The sequence below is a fragment of the Ochlerotatus camptorhynchus genome, unplaced genomic scaffold, assembly GCF_037179485.1.
Source record: "Ochlerotatus camptorhynchus isolate MF236.1 unplaced genomic scaffold, CSIRO-AGI_Acam_v1.1 ptg000077l, whole genome shotgun sequence".
Taxonomy (NCBI): Eukaryota; Metazoa; Arthropoda; class Insecta; order Diptera; family Culicidae; genus Ochlerotatus; species Ochlerotatus camptorhynchus.
The window spans coordinates 396,990-414,348 of NW_027040567.1; the positions used below are offsets into that span (position 1 = coordinate 396,990).

At 38.6% G+C, this 17,359-nt stretch overlaps 1 protein-coding gene across 2 annotated transcripts in view; it reads left to right on the plus strand.

Moving 5' to 3' along the window:
- Nucleotides 1-17,359, plus strand: part of LOC135697691 (orexin/Hypocretin receptor type 1-like) — a 346,064-nt gene that overhangs the window by 276,131 nt on the left and 52,574 nt on the right. The window lies entirely within an intron of this gene.

The window sequence follows — 17,359 nt, forward strand, 5'->3', positions numbered from 1 at the left end:
TAAACTATGGTTTACTCATTTATGGGTAACCGGGAAGTCTGTCAATAAACGGGTTCTTTTTATCCATTTTCTTAAATTGCATTTCCCGTAAAATGGGCAAAAAATACCCCTTTTTTTCAAATGGAAGATGCAGGCGCTTGGTTATCTGTCCTCGTTGATATAATACTATATGATCTAATACTTTGAAAATAAATGCAGATGTTCCGATCATATTTTATTACATGAAATATTATAATACCATATTGAATAAAATTGTATTGACTTATCCGTAAGCCTCTCCAATGTTTCGGATTCCGGAGATCGTCCATTTTCGCTAAAAAAAAAGCTGCGGACAGTAACTGTTCGCATTCCTAATGAGTCGGTGTCGGATTTTTTTTTTTTTTTCTTTGGTTTGTTTTTTCCGTCGATCTTGTTTTCCGTGCTGAGCACCAATACTACCGACGTGCCAGGAAGGCAGCTCCCACACCTGGACCCTACCTATCGACCCATCAACTCATGAACCGGGGACCAACGGCTTTACTTCCCATCCGAAGGAAGGCGTGATCAGAGATGTTATGCCTCAGAACATCCCGGCGGCGCCGACTGGGATTGAACCCAGGCCTTCTGGGGTGAGAGGTAATCACGCTTACCACTACACCACCGGCGCCGTTCGGTGACGGAAATGAGACGATAAAATTTCGAAGTGTTTTTTCACCCATTAATGGGTAAAAAATATACCCATTTTGCAACCATGAACTGATTCAAAATTCCTCCATTTTTTGACAGCTGCATACTTTGCCAGATCATAAGCTTTCCTGCAAATTTATTAGCTTAGCTTAGCTTAGTCTGACTGCACGTATCGATAGTTGCACTCCGTGATTGATCTGAACCAGTGAAATTGTACAAAGAATCAACTGAATGGGGCTTGGGAGTAACCTACCATTCTCAGTGTACTTGTTCCAGTGACTCCTACCTTTAAAGATCAATAACGTCACCGGCCACGTCCTTGCAATCAGGTGGGAGAGGAAAGGAATGTTAGTGTATGACTTTTGTTGTTTTGGGACCGTGTTTACCTCTGCATCCCACAAAAGTCACAGGAAGGAGTTTTTGTTAGTGGGTTAGGTTCGTTGGATCAGGATTCACCTTGATAAGTGATGCGATCTTTTGTTTTGTGTAGTTATTTATAAGTGTTTTCGATTTATGCTCTAAACAGCCGGCTGTCTAGAGATGTAGATCATTATTAGATGTGTGTATACCGATTTAAACCAACAATAAGGATACTGTTGGGGCCACTCACAAAGTGTGATGATGGTTTATTTTATTTTATCAATGACCAAAATAATTAATTATAAGCGGTTTGAACCGATTTAAACCAACAGCAAGGATGCTGTTGGGGCCACTCACAAAGTGTGATGGTGGTTTACTTGATTGAATATAAAATAATTATTAGAACCGATTTGACCCGATTTAGACCAACGGCAAGGATACTGTTGGGGCCACTCACAAAGTGTGATGGTGGTTTATTTAGTTCGGAAGAAAATGAATATGTATACTTCTTTTTTTTTATATAATAGAACGAATTTGTACTGATTCAAACCAAAAGCAAGGGTTCTATTGGGGCAACTCACGAAGTGCGATGGTGGTTTATACTATAAGGGCATAAAACAAAATCAAGAGCCATTTCGGTTTCCATAGCTTCCTAGACACTCGGCCGCAAAATAATCTTATCCGACGGAAACGTCTCGATCATCGCGCGATTTACCGTATTGATTCAAATTCCGAACAGTGCGTTAAAATCATCCTTTGAAAAACACCTTTTTTACCTAAAATATTGCTGATCCGCTCAGAATGTATTTAAACTCATAAAACACTATTGAATTTTATCCTGGTCAAAAAGTGTATCGCTTCCAAGGCAAACTTTGCTGGAATTTCTTCGAGAACATTCCATACCCCGCCAGATTATGTGTGGAACGAACATATTCTATAATTACTTGAGAAATAAAAATCTAGAAAAATCTACTAAGTAACCGAAACACTCTGGAATTCTCCATTTCGAAGCTTCTAGAATGAAGTTTTCCTATATAAAGGTGGAGCGCCGAATAAGTTGGTCAGTAATAATTAGAAATTGAACAAAGTGAAATGGAAAATACAAGCTCCTTGTTGAAGGCGAAAGAGTGAGTGAAGCTCCACACACGATTTTTACTCAACCGTAGTTTACAGTTCTACATGCTGTTCTTGTGTTCAACGCTGAAGAACTTCGATGGTCCTACGAATTGCTTCCGGCAGTGTCAATTTATGGCCAAGACAATCAGCAGCCGTATGTCAAGGAAGGGATAGAATCGACGATGTTACTACTCAGTAAGTCGAAATCGTATTTGAGTATGTTATTCAGCGCATGAAGGTTAAGTTTAATCACGTGTGGAATGCAAAGTTTGGAATTGAAAACGATTAATAGTTTACAAACATTTAATTTTCCTCGTTATTTCCATTCACACATTGAACTTTATAGATCCGTAGTGGAATAATATGCAGAAAAACAAAACAATTTAAAAATTAAGATGCTTGAAGTTCTGGAATATGCATATTTCCCACGTATTTTAAATTTGTAGTTGTTTAAACACTGGACTCAAAAGTTATAAAATATTTCAAAAAATATTCAAGAATCTGGAGTCGTGGAGGCTCGTGGAATTTTATCATAATTTCTAAGGACCTCATTCCAAGATAATTCTGGAAAAAATCTGCCTTCAATGTGGTTCTGATGAATTGTGGATATCATGTGAAGCCTGAGATAGTTTTGGATAGAATTTCAAGAAAACTCTCAATTGAACGCAGAGTAAATTTAAATGAAAATTTATAGGAATTTCTGAGGAACAGAACTTCTGGGAACTTCAGAGGAAAATTCCAAGGGCAATCTGAGCATAATTTCATGAATTTTGTGGTTGAAAACGAGTCCGGACATGATGATGATGATGATGATGATGATGGTCCCACCTCTTACCCCTACAAAGGTTTGAGCTGGACGAGTTATCTTTAAGATAATTAAATATAAACATTTTAACCAGGTTTGCAAACAAAATCGAGCTGGTTACAATTACAGATATAAATGTCCTGTTAAATATGCTATAGGCATCAACCAAAAACATTCAAAGGTGTAGCTAGTTATCAAAAGTGTGGCGTGTAGCTGGCTTATGAGATTAATTCCCAACGTCACTTCCAGCACTTAGGGATCGTTTTGCAAATCTTGCGCTTTGTATTTTCTTTTCGTTGTGTTCCGGGGTGATTTCGAGCTGACGGTAGACCGATCGATTTCGTAACCCCCTCCACCACCACCACTACCGGAGGGATCGCAAGGCACTTGCGATCAGAGGTGGCAACAGTACAGTTTTTGAAAAAACATCGTCCAGAGCGAAACAAAACAGCCAGCACACGGGCGGCCGTTTATAACTACATTCCAAGCGAACAGCGGAGATAGAGAATAAATAAAATCTCGCAGCCTGATTTTTCCAAACAGTTTATTGTAATGAAATTTTAGCTCCAGGCTTGCGTGTGACAGTAAATTACCAACTCCCTTATTTACGCATAATTTTAACATCAATGCTTATGAGTGGTCAGTCTTCATTCTTATCTTTTAATTCCATGCAATAAACATCAAATAAATGCAGTAATTAGCCAGAAATCAGCAAAATTCTACACGACATAAATTTATGTCGCGCGTGCCGCCGGTCTTGTCTGCTTCTTTGTGCGAAAATGTTCTGTCGCTTGAAGAAAACAGTTTAGAAATGTCATGACATTTTTGCCGCTTGCCAGTTTGGTTTTGTGTGTCGTCACAATGGTTATCGCAAAAAGTATCAAATGTTAAGGAAAAAATGTTAAACTCCAGGACTCGTGCCACCACTGCAAGTGGGTGATTTGCCCTTTATTACCTATCGGTGGTCTCCAAGATTCCAGGTTCGTCTCCTGGCAGGATCGCCAGAAATGTGAAAATCCGCTGATATTAGTTATGGGCAAATCACCCACGGCGCAGCTAATTATTGTTCAACTTACCCGTGCAGCAGCTGAATCCAAAAATGACCTTTCACCAACTAACAGGAAATGTGTAAGAAAAGTCATGACCTACCTAGTTATTATCCATCTCATAGATAGCTGTACTGAATGAACCTTTGAATTTTTCAAGACTTTGAAAAACAGGGACCCGTAAAGAAGGCCGAATCACAAAAGGCTGAAAATATTCTAAGGTACCACAAAAGACCGAAAATCGAAAAGGTCGAAAACCAAAAAGGCCGAAAGTAAGAAAGGTCGAAAATTTATCAAAAGCTGAATTTGTTGAAAACCGCATCCAAACAATCTGTTAGCCTTTCTGCTTGCACAACTGACTCGGCTCTTTAAATGGTTTGCATTCACAAAAAATGAAGCCAAGATGCGTGCCAAGATGAAATTAGATATAGAGATGTTCTCACTTGCTGACTTTTTGGAAAAAAAAACAGTTAGTGGTAAGCTGCGGGTAAGATAAGGGTAAGGAAATGAGAGATGCGATAGAGGTGAACGGTTTATTTACGCATACACAATATTCTGATTGGGTAGCGAGTTGCGCAAGCAGTTGAATGTGTGTAACAGAGATGCCAGATTTTTTTCTATGCAATTCCGTAGACTTATTCAAATCTACGGATTTCTACGGATTTTTTTTTTTAGTCGAAGGTGATATTTTTTCTAGTTCTAAGGTATTATTTTACGTTAAATGATAAATCGATGAAAGAACTTTTGAAAAACTACTAGGGACAGTCCTCTGGGGTTGTACGCAATGGTAACTTTGGACTACGTGGTATTATTTAATAAATGTTATTTGTTAACTGCAGCAGGACTTGTGTTTTGTGTAGGAATAACTCTTTTGAATCTTGGTGGCCCCATAAGCTTTCCTGCAAATTTATCCACAAAAACGAAATTTAACTTGCTAGGGACATCTCCTCGACCAGCGGCTTTATAGAACTTTTGTCCGGGAAGCTGCCCATAATCTATCTTCACGTACGTTTCGTCGTCCATGACGATTCATCCTTCGTACTTTGTAAGAAACTCATTGTAGGATTTCCGGGCACGTCTTTTGGCCACTAGATTCTACTTCAGTGTCCCGTTTGGTTGCTTACTGGCCCGAAAATATCGAAATCCTTCTGACGGTGCTTTGGCTGGCAGTGAATTTCTTGACGAAATCATAATCTGACAGCCCTAGGTTTGCCCTAACCGTTCTCAACACCTTCAAATGCAGCTTCCGACCCTCAGTTCCACTACGACGCTTGCCGCTACGCTACGCCGATCGATAGTATGCCGCTCACGGAAACATTTGAGAACACTGCACACGGTCAATTTCAACGACTTTGCGATTATTGAACCTGACCACGTCGGATCTTCCAAGTGGGTGTCCAAAATTAATTTTCGGTTCGCGGCTCCCATCAAGTATAACTTCTTTTAAACAAATGAATCATGACGAACTTTTCAGCGCTGAAAGAGGAAACATTTCAAAGCAAACTCCTGTCAAAACATTCCAGATCCGACCGCTAGGAGCACTGCAGTAAAAGTGAGTCCAGATATTAAATGACTCAAGCCTTAGAATTAGAATAATAATAATGATCGGTGTTCGAAGTTGTTTACTCTTGGAGAAACCCAAGGGGTGGTCACTCTACACAGTGTGCCAAAAATAGGTTTGGCACAGTTCTGTCACCAGTATTGGGACTGTTGGACACCCTATTCAGAAATGCATGTAATATTTATAAAAAAATGGCAACACCGCACAAATCATTGTTTACATCCTTATGTGTCGAGAAAAAATATCCATGGACTCCGGTATCGATCAGGTAAAATCATATCAATTTTATGATTTATCCTAAGCTAATTCAACCAATAATTGCAGAAGACTTCTTTTTAATATGGATTGATCTGAAGGGTTGGTGTTAATGTTTTCCATTTTCACTAATGAAGGATATTATTTCAACTTTTTTTTTTTAATTCTACTGTATAATAATTCTAGTATAAATTGCATTGTTTTGTGACATGTTCCTTCTACAGAATATTGTCATAGAACTGCTGAGAGATTGATCACTGGATTTGCAGTCCCAGTGCTTCTTGTTGTTCGTGGGTAATTTGATATGCTAATGAACTCATCGATGTTTCAGCTCCTTGAACACTGACCAGATTGAGTCCATTTACCAAGGATAGAGTATCGTCGTTCTTCAAATCGATCCACCATCCAGCTGGCAATCTCCTCCCAGTCGTTTGCATAGCGCATCAAAATCTTCCGGCACTCGTTGTTATACGTCTTGATGTCTTATCGATTTCGTACTCGGTCGGCAACCTATGACAGTTCCAATCAATCTGTCGCTCCACATATCCACAAACTCCTGCTGGTGGGCATATCGGGTTAAAACATTAATTAACTAATTAATTAATTAGTTAACGATTGCAAACGGTGGACCATAGTAATATGTGTATCTGTACAGAAGAAAGAAATGGTTTACAAATCAATAGCTCACAAGCAACGATGCAAAGCCGTAAAAAATTGCATAAGACTATAAAATCCGCGACTATTGAATTATCGAACTATGTAAAAAAATACAAAGAACTTACCTTGGCATCCCTTTATAGATTCCATTAAACAGGTTTCGAAAACCTTTTCCTTTTTCCAACGATCCCAAATGGTATTCCTCCTCGTTTGGAAGCTGATAATCTTCAGCAACCAACACAAATCCTGCACCATAATGCTGTTCATCTCTAATCGATAGTTGGTATTTCACTTCCGCGCTAAGTAACACTGATTTCCAATTTGTGGATGTTATGCCGGCAAACATGATCCATACATTTCTAGAAAATTAATAATGATCTTTGTATGAATGAAAATTTACACCATCACGTTTCGACAGAAAACTGATACATTTCTACTTTTTTATACCTGAAATGTTCATTCACAAGCTATCTACTATAGATTACCTTTTAAACTAAGTGCTGCGTACAGAATTTATTTTAGATTTTCTAATATTTTTGAGTGGTTCGATCAAACCAAAACATTCAATCTGTCTGAAAAACCGGGTTGCCAAACATGCCTGAATATTCACAAACAAATCCAGCCTGTTTGATGACTGACACTGTCGGCACTGTCGGCAAAGCTGCGGCACACTTGAGGTACACTGAGAAAAAAATTGGCGCAAAATGAGTCTGTAGAGTGACCACCCCTTGGATTAACCATGAGTAACCACCACGACAGGCTTGGTATCAATCCAACGTTAACGGATAGTAAGAGATTCCTTGAACATTTCCTCTAAAACTACATTGTCTATCTTCGATAAAAAGCGTTGCTTCTTAAAGTATTATTTTAAGAAAACTGGCTTCTAAGGCTGAAAGATGTCCAATGTTTTAGTCCTAACCTTTGCGTGCCTTACGTCTAAGTTTGCATAGATTTCAAAATTCAATTAGCTCTAGAAACATTATTTGTTCAATATTTTGCAGCACAACGAAGTTCATTTTATTGAGAATCTATTCAAGTTTTTGAATCCATCAGGAAAAAATTGCATCGATATATGGTTCCGGAGTTAATCCGATTTTCGTTGGGGTCACTTTGGGTCGGCATTCATGGTGAACATAATATTTTCAAATGATGTAATTGGACCAATGACAACTATACCGATGGTCCATGGCCACATTAGGCATCCCGGAAAGCTCCGGTGCCCCAGGGGAAGTGACTTGACTGTGATTTTTCAATACTCGGCTGGTAATGGTCGTATAAAGAGACCACGGTAACATTAACCAAGTTTGACGTTTCGTACGACGAGTTTCAATTTTTTTTTAAAGAATTGGCCACTTCCTCAGGGGCACCGGAACATTTTCAGGATGCTCAATGTGACCGCAGTCCCTCTAATATTTCGCACGACGGGTTTTAATTATTGTCAAAAACTGATCACTTCCCCGGGGGCATCGGAACATTTTTGTGATGGTGAATGTGACCGTGGCCTCTCAATAAAGTCATTATCCACCGAGTTTAGAAAAACCAATGGCCAATGTGACCGTGGCATCTCGATGAAAACCAGTTTCAGGCCAAATAGGATACAGAAACAACAATTTGAGACTCGACCTACTCCGATTTGCATGAAACTTTGCAGAATTAAGTGTTACAATTCACATTTTTGCAAAAAATCGGCCATTTTGGATCTTGTAAATTTTCTCAAAATGTTGAGTTGGCATTTTTCAATCAATTTTAGCACTAAAACATCACTTCTGATCGAAATGACGTCTGTGACAAAGTTTTTGAGAAATGTAAAGTACCTTTTTTCAAGCATCGATATTGCATAAAGACATTCCTGGATTTTATTTTTCCAAATTCGCGGCTCCTCTGAGGCTCTGAACCGTTTGGCGGATTTTTTAACTTTTGGTTAAAATTTGACAGATGGAAAGTTATCAATTAACCATGCTATCCGAGCGTGGTTATTTCTGAGCGACAAGAAGTTAAATTATGACAACCGTGGCTGAGTTCTGCTCGAAAACCGATCGATCGGTAACACAGGAATTTAACTCGGCAAATGGTTCACAGCCTAATTGTGGCAAAAATATGATTATTTGTGAAGAGCTTTGAATGTGTTGGTTTATTTCCTTTTAATTCCAATACACTCAAAGCTCTTCATAAAAGAATTCCGACAAATTTAAAAGAACTATTATTTGATAAACACAACACAATAACAAATTAATTGTCAACAATAGAATGTATTGTACTTTATTGTTATTTCAATAGTGTTCACTCGCCTGTCGACAGAAGCAGACCACTCTCAATGTGTGTCACGCGATCGGCTGTTTACTCGGCAGCAACCATTGTGTGGTCGTCCTCATTGTTCTTCATCAGCAGTTCTTTCGGTCGATGCGTGGTCGACTTTGGAAAGCAACCGTTTCGTGATGAGTGTGTGAGTGTTGACCACGTTTTGCGTCCATTGCTTCACTGGAAGCGCTCTGACCCTCGTTGGCGAATCTGCCATACAAGTAAACCACTGGAAGCGGCTCCCGTTCTGGTAGAGGAGGCTTATTGGATAGCGGAAGATAAAATGTTTATTGTGTTGTACCTTTTAACTATAGTTTTAAGATGTATTGTATAGCGAACAAGAATACTCGGCTCTGTAAAGTTAATTCGGTTGAGCCTAATCAAATAAATTAATAATAAAAAAAAAATTATTTCCATGTAATGTTATGCTTATTTTTGCCCGGGCTACTACAAGTTTACAATGTTTTGACCACCCAGCATCGTCGACGTCGAGAGTCCTTCTCATCGGAATGGAAAAAAGCAAACTGCTGCATGTTTTTTTCGTCTTTCACTTTATCTTGTTGTCGTCGTTGAATACGCGCGCTAAAGTAGTCTATTCCTGGAGCAGAAAAACTAAATTTGCATCTTCCCACACCCTCCTTAAAGCCATCAGGTGCAGAATCGGTAGTCGAAAGCCACACTCCTCTACATCAGCATTCAAGGGAAGCAAAATGATGGTACTAATAATTTTCTTCCGTCCACCGTATTCTACATCGGCATGTCTCTTTTCCGTATACAGCTATCCCCCGAAGAACGCGTTACCGTAGAATGCGTTACCCACTGAGTTGCATCCACCGCTTTTTCTCGGCGGGATTTCAACCAGTCGGTCTGATTTTTTGCGTGTGAGTAGTGCCAATGGAGAACTAGTTACTCGCAGAAAATCAGAGCGCTTGGTTGAAAACCCACCGAGAAAAAGCGGTGGGTGCAACTCAGTGGGTAACGCATTCTACGGGGGAAAGCTGTATGTGTAACTTCTCTTTGCTTCTTCGTGGTACGGTACAGTAGCGAAAGTGGGATGAGTCGGTGATTTTTCGGTGAGAAGGTTTCTACACATGAAAATATGTATGTTAAGGGCCACGCACAATGGCTCCGGGTGTTATCCGTTCTGTCGAATTTGCCGGGATGGATCCCTATCGGATCCATGCCCTTTACTGTCCTATTGACAATTTTACACGTACCCTCGTCTCTACACAATTTATGTACGATTCCCGACCAAAGTAAAACATATATATCATCTTGACAACAAGTCTTGTTATTCCAGATGTCATTGTGTTTTCAGTTGTTATCGCATAACTAATTAACTAATAATAACCTCGACTAATTTTTGTATCAAATAGAATATGAAATGATGCAATGTTAGTTTCAAAACTTTAAATATTATCCACATGGTAAGAAAAAAATACTAGGGTTACGGTATGTAATGTGGGTCTAGTCCTTTCATTCGGCCTATCACGCAAATAAATAATTAATTAAGGAATATTACACAAAAAATAAGGAAAATATTGATCACTGATGGTTGATAAATGTGTACCACACACAAATCAATTTATATCACAACATTTCAATACATTTTCAGCTCTCGTAAGTAATAAAACTGGTTGAGAATATCACAATGTTCGGAGTTTTTAGCCGCCATGACTTATAAGGTTAAGATGGGAAGGTTGACTGACGATCATCAAATGGCCTGATTATGGCATTTATTGATTGGAATTACCTGATAATACACACTAGACGTAAAACTTACAGTTGCTGTTTGAATATTTTATGTTTATTTTAATTGTTTAACAACGTTTTCACAAGTAAAACATGGACCCAACTTTAGGGACACATTTCTTTTCTATGTTCCTAACTATGGCCCATGAAATTCATTTGACAGCATATAGCAATAAGAGTAACGTCAACAATGTTGTTTTGCATTTGGATGATAAGGAACGAACAGGAAGGGAGATTTTTTCTGCCAAACCTGTATAATGAACATCACAATGTTCTGATTTAGATATTCTGCGGTCAAAAGACGATAAGCGAAATTTTTAATTTTTAATTTTTAAATTGAGTGATTTAATGTAGTTTTCGTAAAATTTTCTCTAAGAAATGTTTTGAGGAATGAAGAGCATTAAGTTAACAGTGATAGTGATAAAAAAAAATACATCAGAAAACGTTACCAAGAGCGTTTTTTTGAGGATCAAACAAGATAGGACGAAGTTGCATCCATAAATAGACCCAATTTGGGGACAATAGACCCATATTACATACATTTCCCTCGTGAGTTATTGTCTTAAAAAAAGTAAGTTTTTCAACTTTTCGTGGTTTCTGATAGCAAACGACATGATAAGCATATCTAAGCATACCATTTAGCAGTAGAATATCGTTTGCAGGTAAATTCATTGATGAGTTATGATTAAAAACGTAATCGATGGCTGCATATTAGACCGAGGTTAGGGACGTATACCCTACCAATCATATTCCAGTTATCAACGTCATTAAAACTAAATCCATAAAAAAAATTAGAATATGATTTTTTTATTATTATAGTCACTTTAACACTCTTTTGTCATTCGTGACTTATCCGGGGTGAGATTTAAACTCGTGACTTTAGAGTGAGCAGCATGGATGCCAACCAGTACACCGGGGTCGCCCCTTAAAATTTGTTGGAAAAATGTGCATGGATCACAAGATTTGTTATCAAGATGTTTTCCATGGTAACTAAATCCGTTATTTTTGTTATATCCAAGGAGTCTTTTGTTATATGTTTTGAAATGTTGGCTGTTTATTTAACCAGAATGATAACATGTTCAGTTATCAAAACCTGAGAACTTGTCAATTTGGTATAATCCTTGGCTCGAGTATTCTCCACAAATGTTGGACAATCGATGTCCACGTACTTCGGTGTTACCTGTAACCTTGCGTGTCCGAACCGGTGTAGGTACTTCGTGAAGCAAACGCCTGAAAGGGATTGCGTCAGGTGGAATTTTACTTTTTGTTCACCTAGCTCGAGAGATTCGGTATTGGGCTTATCCCTGCCACCACCTGCTAATCGACTTAGCTCTCACTATGTTACGTATTCCTCTGATTTAAATCAGTACTCGCAGCTAGAGTTACTTCCACTCACTTGCTATAAAAAAAATGTTTTTCGGAATTCTGAAATCATGAAATAGTATAATGCTAATTAGTACTTGTAAGTTACAAGAAGAGTTCATGAAGCATATGTTTGACACATAAAATCTGTCAATATTGCTTTCAGTGCGTCACAATCAGCGATTTTACGACTCGTGAGCGCTCACTCTGAGTGAACGCTCACGAATCATAAGATCGCTGATTGTGACGCTCTGAAAGCGAAATTGACAGGTTTTATAAATCAAACACATACTTTTACACCCTCTTCTTGTTACTTACAAGTACAACATATCTCGTGTCACTTTTCAAATAGACCAATGTAACATATCCACCATTTTGAGAAAATCGAAGTTGAAGTTCAACAGATTATTATTTTAACTGTTTAAAAACAATACATTTTGCAATACTATTTTTAATGTAGTCAGTGTATAATAACGTTGAAAATTCAGAAGAAAGGGTAAAATCACAATTTTACTTTGAATTTCATGCTACAACATTGAAAAAACCACATAGGACGTTTTGACAAGTCGAGTTGTACATCGGACATGTTACATTGGACGATTTTTCACAATGGCATAATCAATGAGTGTTACATTGGACGTTTTGTCTACATGATACTAGATTCCCTTTCACAGATTTCAGAGTATAGTACTTAACTTTAGATTGGCCCCGCCTTTGGAAAATGAGCACCAATCATGTTAGGCAGTCCGAATGACCGAAGTAACAATCATATACCCATCATTTCAAACTGTACATTGGACAATTTTTGATCGATGATTTTCTTAAATAAATGAAAGTAAATTTGGATGGGTGTTTTTGTATCACATACAATGATAGAAGAGCAATAGCTTGTATCGCTTAACTCGATTTGTTTACATTTGTTACATTGGTCTATTTGAAAAGTGGCTCGAGATATCAGGCATAACATTTGATAACCCTTTACACGCGAACCAAAGTACACCCACGCAAACCAATACCACTTTCGGAAAGGTGATAGTTTCCCGTATCCAATGATGTTGTTGGTTTGCAAAAATGTCAGAGAAAAATATCGTTTTGATGAATAATCAAGATTGCAGAATTGCCTGGGGTCATATTGACCCCGAGATACAGACAAAGGGTTAATAGAGCGTCCTAGGGAGAGGGTTTCTTGGATAAAGTTGTGAATTTCATAATATTGAGAAACGCTGCCCAAGGCAGCAAAGACCTATGGTTTACAAGACAAACAAGCCTACATATTAAAAAAAAAAATACCATATTAAAGGCGTTTTCACATTTTTTACGTATATAGGTCTAGGATTGCAATATTTTGGGGTTTGGATAAGATGGAACAACCATGTGATTCCGAACTTTTCTTAAGTAATTCAGTACTTTCCTTGAGTTATTCAGTTCTTTCCAAAGTGGTTTTAAAATTTTATTGAATTAGGTTATGCTAGTGTGTGTTACAGTACTTTACTAAGCGATTCCATACTTATGACTGATAGTGTTTTTAAATTATTCCTAACTTTTCAAGTCTGGTTCACTTCATATTCAAGTGATTCCAAGCTTTTCAGGTGTGATTAACTTAATATTCAAGCGATTCCAAACATTTCAGTTTGAATTCATTTCATTTTAAAGTGATTCCAAATTGTTCAGGTAGAGGAGCCGGTGGTATAGTGGTAAGCGTGATTACTTCTCACCCCAGCAGGCCTGGGTTCAATCTCAGTCGGCGCCGCCGGGATGTTCTGAGGCACAACATCTCTGATCACGCCTTCCTTCAGAAGGGGGAAGTAAAGCCGTTGGTCCCCGGTTCATGAGTTGATGGGTCGATAGGTAGGGTCCAGGTGTGGTAGCTGCCTTCCTGGCGTCGGTAGCATTGGTGCTTAGCACGGAAAATAAGATCGACGGAAAAAAAAAAACAAGGAAAAAAATTGTTCAGGTCTGATTCATTTCACATTAAAGTGGATCTAATTTTTTCAGGTCTGGTTCACGTCATATTCAAGTGATTCCAAGCTTTTCATGCCTGATTTACTTAAAATTCAACTGAATCCAAAATGTTCAGGACTGGTTCACTTAATATTCAAGCGATTTCAAACTTCTCAGATCCGGTACATTTACATAATTCCGAAAATAACTAAGCACTATCCGCTCTACCATGGCCTTCTGAACAACTTTGCAGAAGATTTGAACTTTCTAGGTGGTCGGGATCACGAGATAAAATAATTACAAAAATGCTCACTTGTAGTGCCATAATTCTGAACAATACTAACCATCTTCCGGACGCCCTTGGTTTTCTGAACTACTTTGCTCAAGATTCGAACTTTCTTGGTCGTCGCAATCACGAGATAAAATCAATCCAAAAATGCTCAATTTTACATGCACACTACATAGTGCCTAGCGCAACGTAGTATCAGAATTCAGAACCAAACTGTCCAAATTCCGGACACCCCTGAACAACTTTGCTCAAGACAGCGCCTTTGCAGATTATCAGGATTTCGAGGATTTGTTTATTCAAATGAATGTTGTAATACTTTTCTTAGCGATTCCATACCTATGACTAGTAGTGTACCTTTTGTTATTTCATGTGCAATAAAAGAAAACAATAGAGCAGGGGCCCCAAGGTGTTTAAGACGGCCCTGCCGGATAGTAGTAGTTAAATGTGTTTTTATTTCCATTGATTCCTTAATTACATTTGTTGTTACTTTCGAAGTGATTTAGCCTTTGGAATTGGTTTAGATTAAAATTATCTCGTTTGACAACTATTTAACATTATTCCCCTTTGGAGGCATATTTATTTTGAATTGAAAATTGTATGACCTGCCAATTATACTACGTTACCTCTCACCTCAGCAGGCCTGGGTTCAATCCCAGTCGGCGCCGCCGGGATTTTCTGAGGCATAACATCTCTGATCACGCCTTCCTTCGGAAAGGAAGTACTGCCGTTGGTCCCCGGTTCATGAGCTGACGGGTCGATAGATACACACATAGAAAAATTGATCTAAATTTAGATGCTCTGAGACTGACATATACGAGCGTCAATTTTGACATAAAATTGAGTCATAATATACGCGAAACTCAGCTCAATCAAATGTACTTTCGAACTTTTCAGTCCCGGAGCGCTTAATTTTACATGACATGTTTGTTTACGTCTCATCCTTTATGTCAAAGAATGATTCCCTCTCATGTAAGATTAGGTATTTCTAAGTGTGTGTAAAATCACGTATGATCTTGTGATCAGCCACACACAGCAATCTCTGATTTTTTCCAGGATGAACGTTTTCCGTTCGTCCAATTAGGGTTTGTACCGTCGGGATTAACCTCAATCTGACAGTTCAGTGGTACTTTTACGTGGACTTAGTCGATTTTTTCTTGGGTAGATTTTCTCGATAATTTTTCAGACTGCAGAGAGATGTAAACCACACTTCTGCATTGTCCACGAGCAACATTCTTTCACCGCGCTGTTCCTCGACAATTTTCAAGTTAAAATTCGGAAATTTTAGATTTTTTTTTTTTTTTTGAGAAAACGACTAAGCGCTTGTATTTAAACAGTACCACTGAACTGTCAAAAAGGTTCAGCCGATAAGCACTGAGTTCATTTGTGACGACACGTTGCAGTACCTAAAGTCTGAATTCCATGGACGCCTTGGAAAGACCGCAATCTGTTTCATTTCCCACAAAATGAACTCAGAGAAGTACGTAGAACTTCTAGACAACGATCTCATCGATTTTGATGATAATCTATGGGGTGAAAACTGAATTTTTCAGGAGGACAATGCAACAATTAACTCGTCGAAGCATACGAAATCCTTCCTTCATTGTTTTCATTTCTAATTAGGCTCGAATTTTGATACTATAAACGGTTTTAGAGATAGAATTTTTTGAAAAATTCATATGCCCTTTAAAAAGTAAGAGGTTGTATCAAATACGCGACCGTAGATTTGACAGAGGATTACGAAAGGTAGTTTTGATGTCACAGCGAAAGTATGGTAAATATTAAATTGATTTCTTAACGCATTATCAGTGAAAAGTTCGATAGCTTGAAATTCGGAAGAAATTTGAGAGTTCAGTTTAAGGTGCTCTGTAGATGTCCATCTAGTACAAGCCAATCCTGGACGATATGTCTTGGATTCAAGCCTAGCTCTTTTATCAGTCATTTGTGGCCCTAAAAAGGTTGGAGAGGTTGGAAGCTTAGAAGCCAGTTTATAACAATGCTGTGGATTTTTTCCTCGACGTTCTTAGAGATGATAGCGGTACTCAGCTGTGGATATATTGGTGAACAGTTTGGTGAAGGGCGATGGCATTGTATTCCTCAATTGATGTTCTTCGAGAAGGTGGAAGCAGTGTTTATCCGTTGCATACAGATGATTGAGATTCTGTCAAATGATTGAAAGAACATTTATATACAAGTATTTCTGTCATTTTGTGAACTATTACGATATCAGTGTGTTCAATACGGATGACGCTGGCGAGCTGTATGTTTTTTTTTTTTTTTGAACCAGGGTGACACGCTTGGCATAGATGAACCTCAGCGACTCACGCAGAGCTACTGATTGCGGTGCGGCTTCTTCCTCCTTCTTCGATGAATGTACGGTCATGTGGGCTGCAGCTCGCTGCTTGCTGGCAGCGTTCCGTTGTGTACTGGAGAACAATGTTCACCGCCACGCGCCGAAAGCTCTGCTGCTGCTGCTGCTTATAATGACGACCGACCGGAAACCACCACACACGGTGATTGAATAAGCACCGTTCGGTGAGACCGAAGGGAATTCAATTGGGAAATCTGTGTTAGGGAATCAATTAGAATCGGTGATAGTTTTGATCACCATTGCCACAGTTGGACATTTGTGTAATTTTCAATAGTAACCAATTGAAAATTGATAAATTTTTCTTTTTGCAGATTCGTAGAAAAGTTTCTAATCGATTGGCTTGTTTAGAATTAAAATCCATCCGCTATTGACAGAGTTATATGTTGTCAAAACCTGACCATTTTTCGTAATGCGGTCGATTTTGATTTTTTTTTTAATTGCGCCCCCAATATGTTACCGAAAGACGTAATCCTACGTCAAAAAATTGACTTGAGTCAAAATGGTCTCGTGATCTGTAGAAAAATCACAATCTCTCATACCAAAGCCATGTTGAATTTTTCATTAAAATCGGAGGGTGTCGTTTGCTCATTTGGCAGAGAATTGCTCCTATGAGTTTTACATAGTGTTCTGATGAATAAGATAGGGGACAATTGGGTATACGACACTGGCCTCTCGTTTGTAAATATGCAAACATGAATGCTCGCAACCCACGAAAAAATCCTGTTCCTTTTTTTCCTTGATTTGTTTTCCGTCGATCTTGTTTTCCGTGCTGAACACCAATGCTACCGACGCCAGGGAGAAAGCTCCCACATCTGCACCCTACCTATCGACCCATCAACTCATGAACCGGGGACCAACGGCTTTACTTCCCCCGTCATCAGAG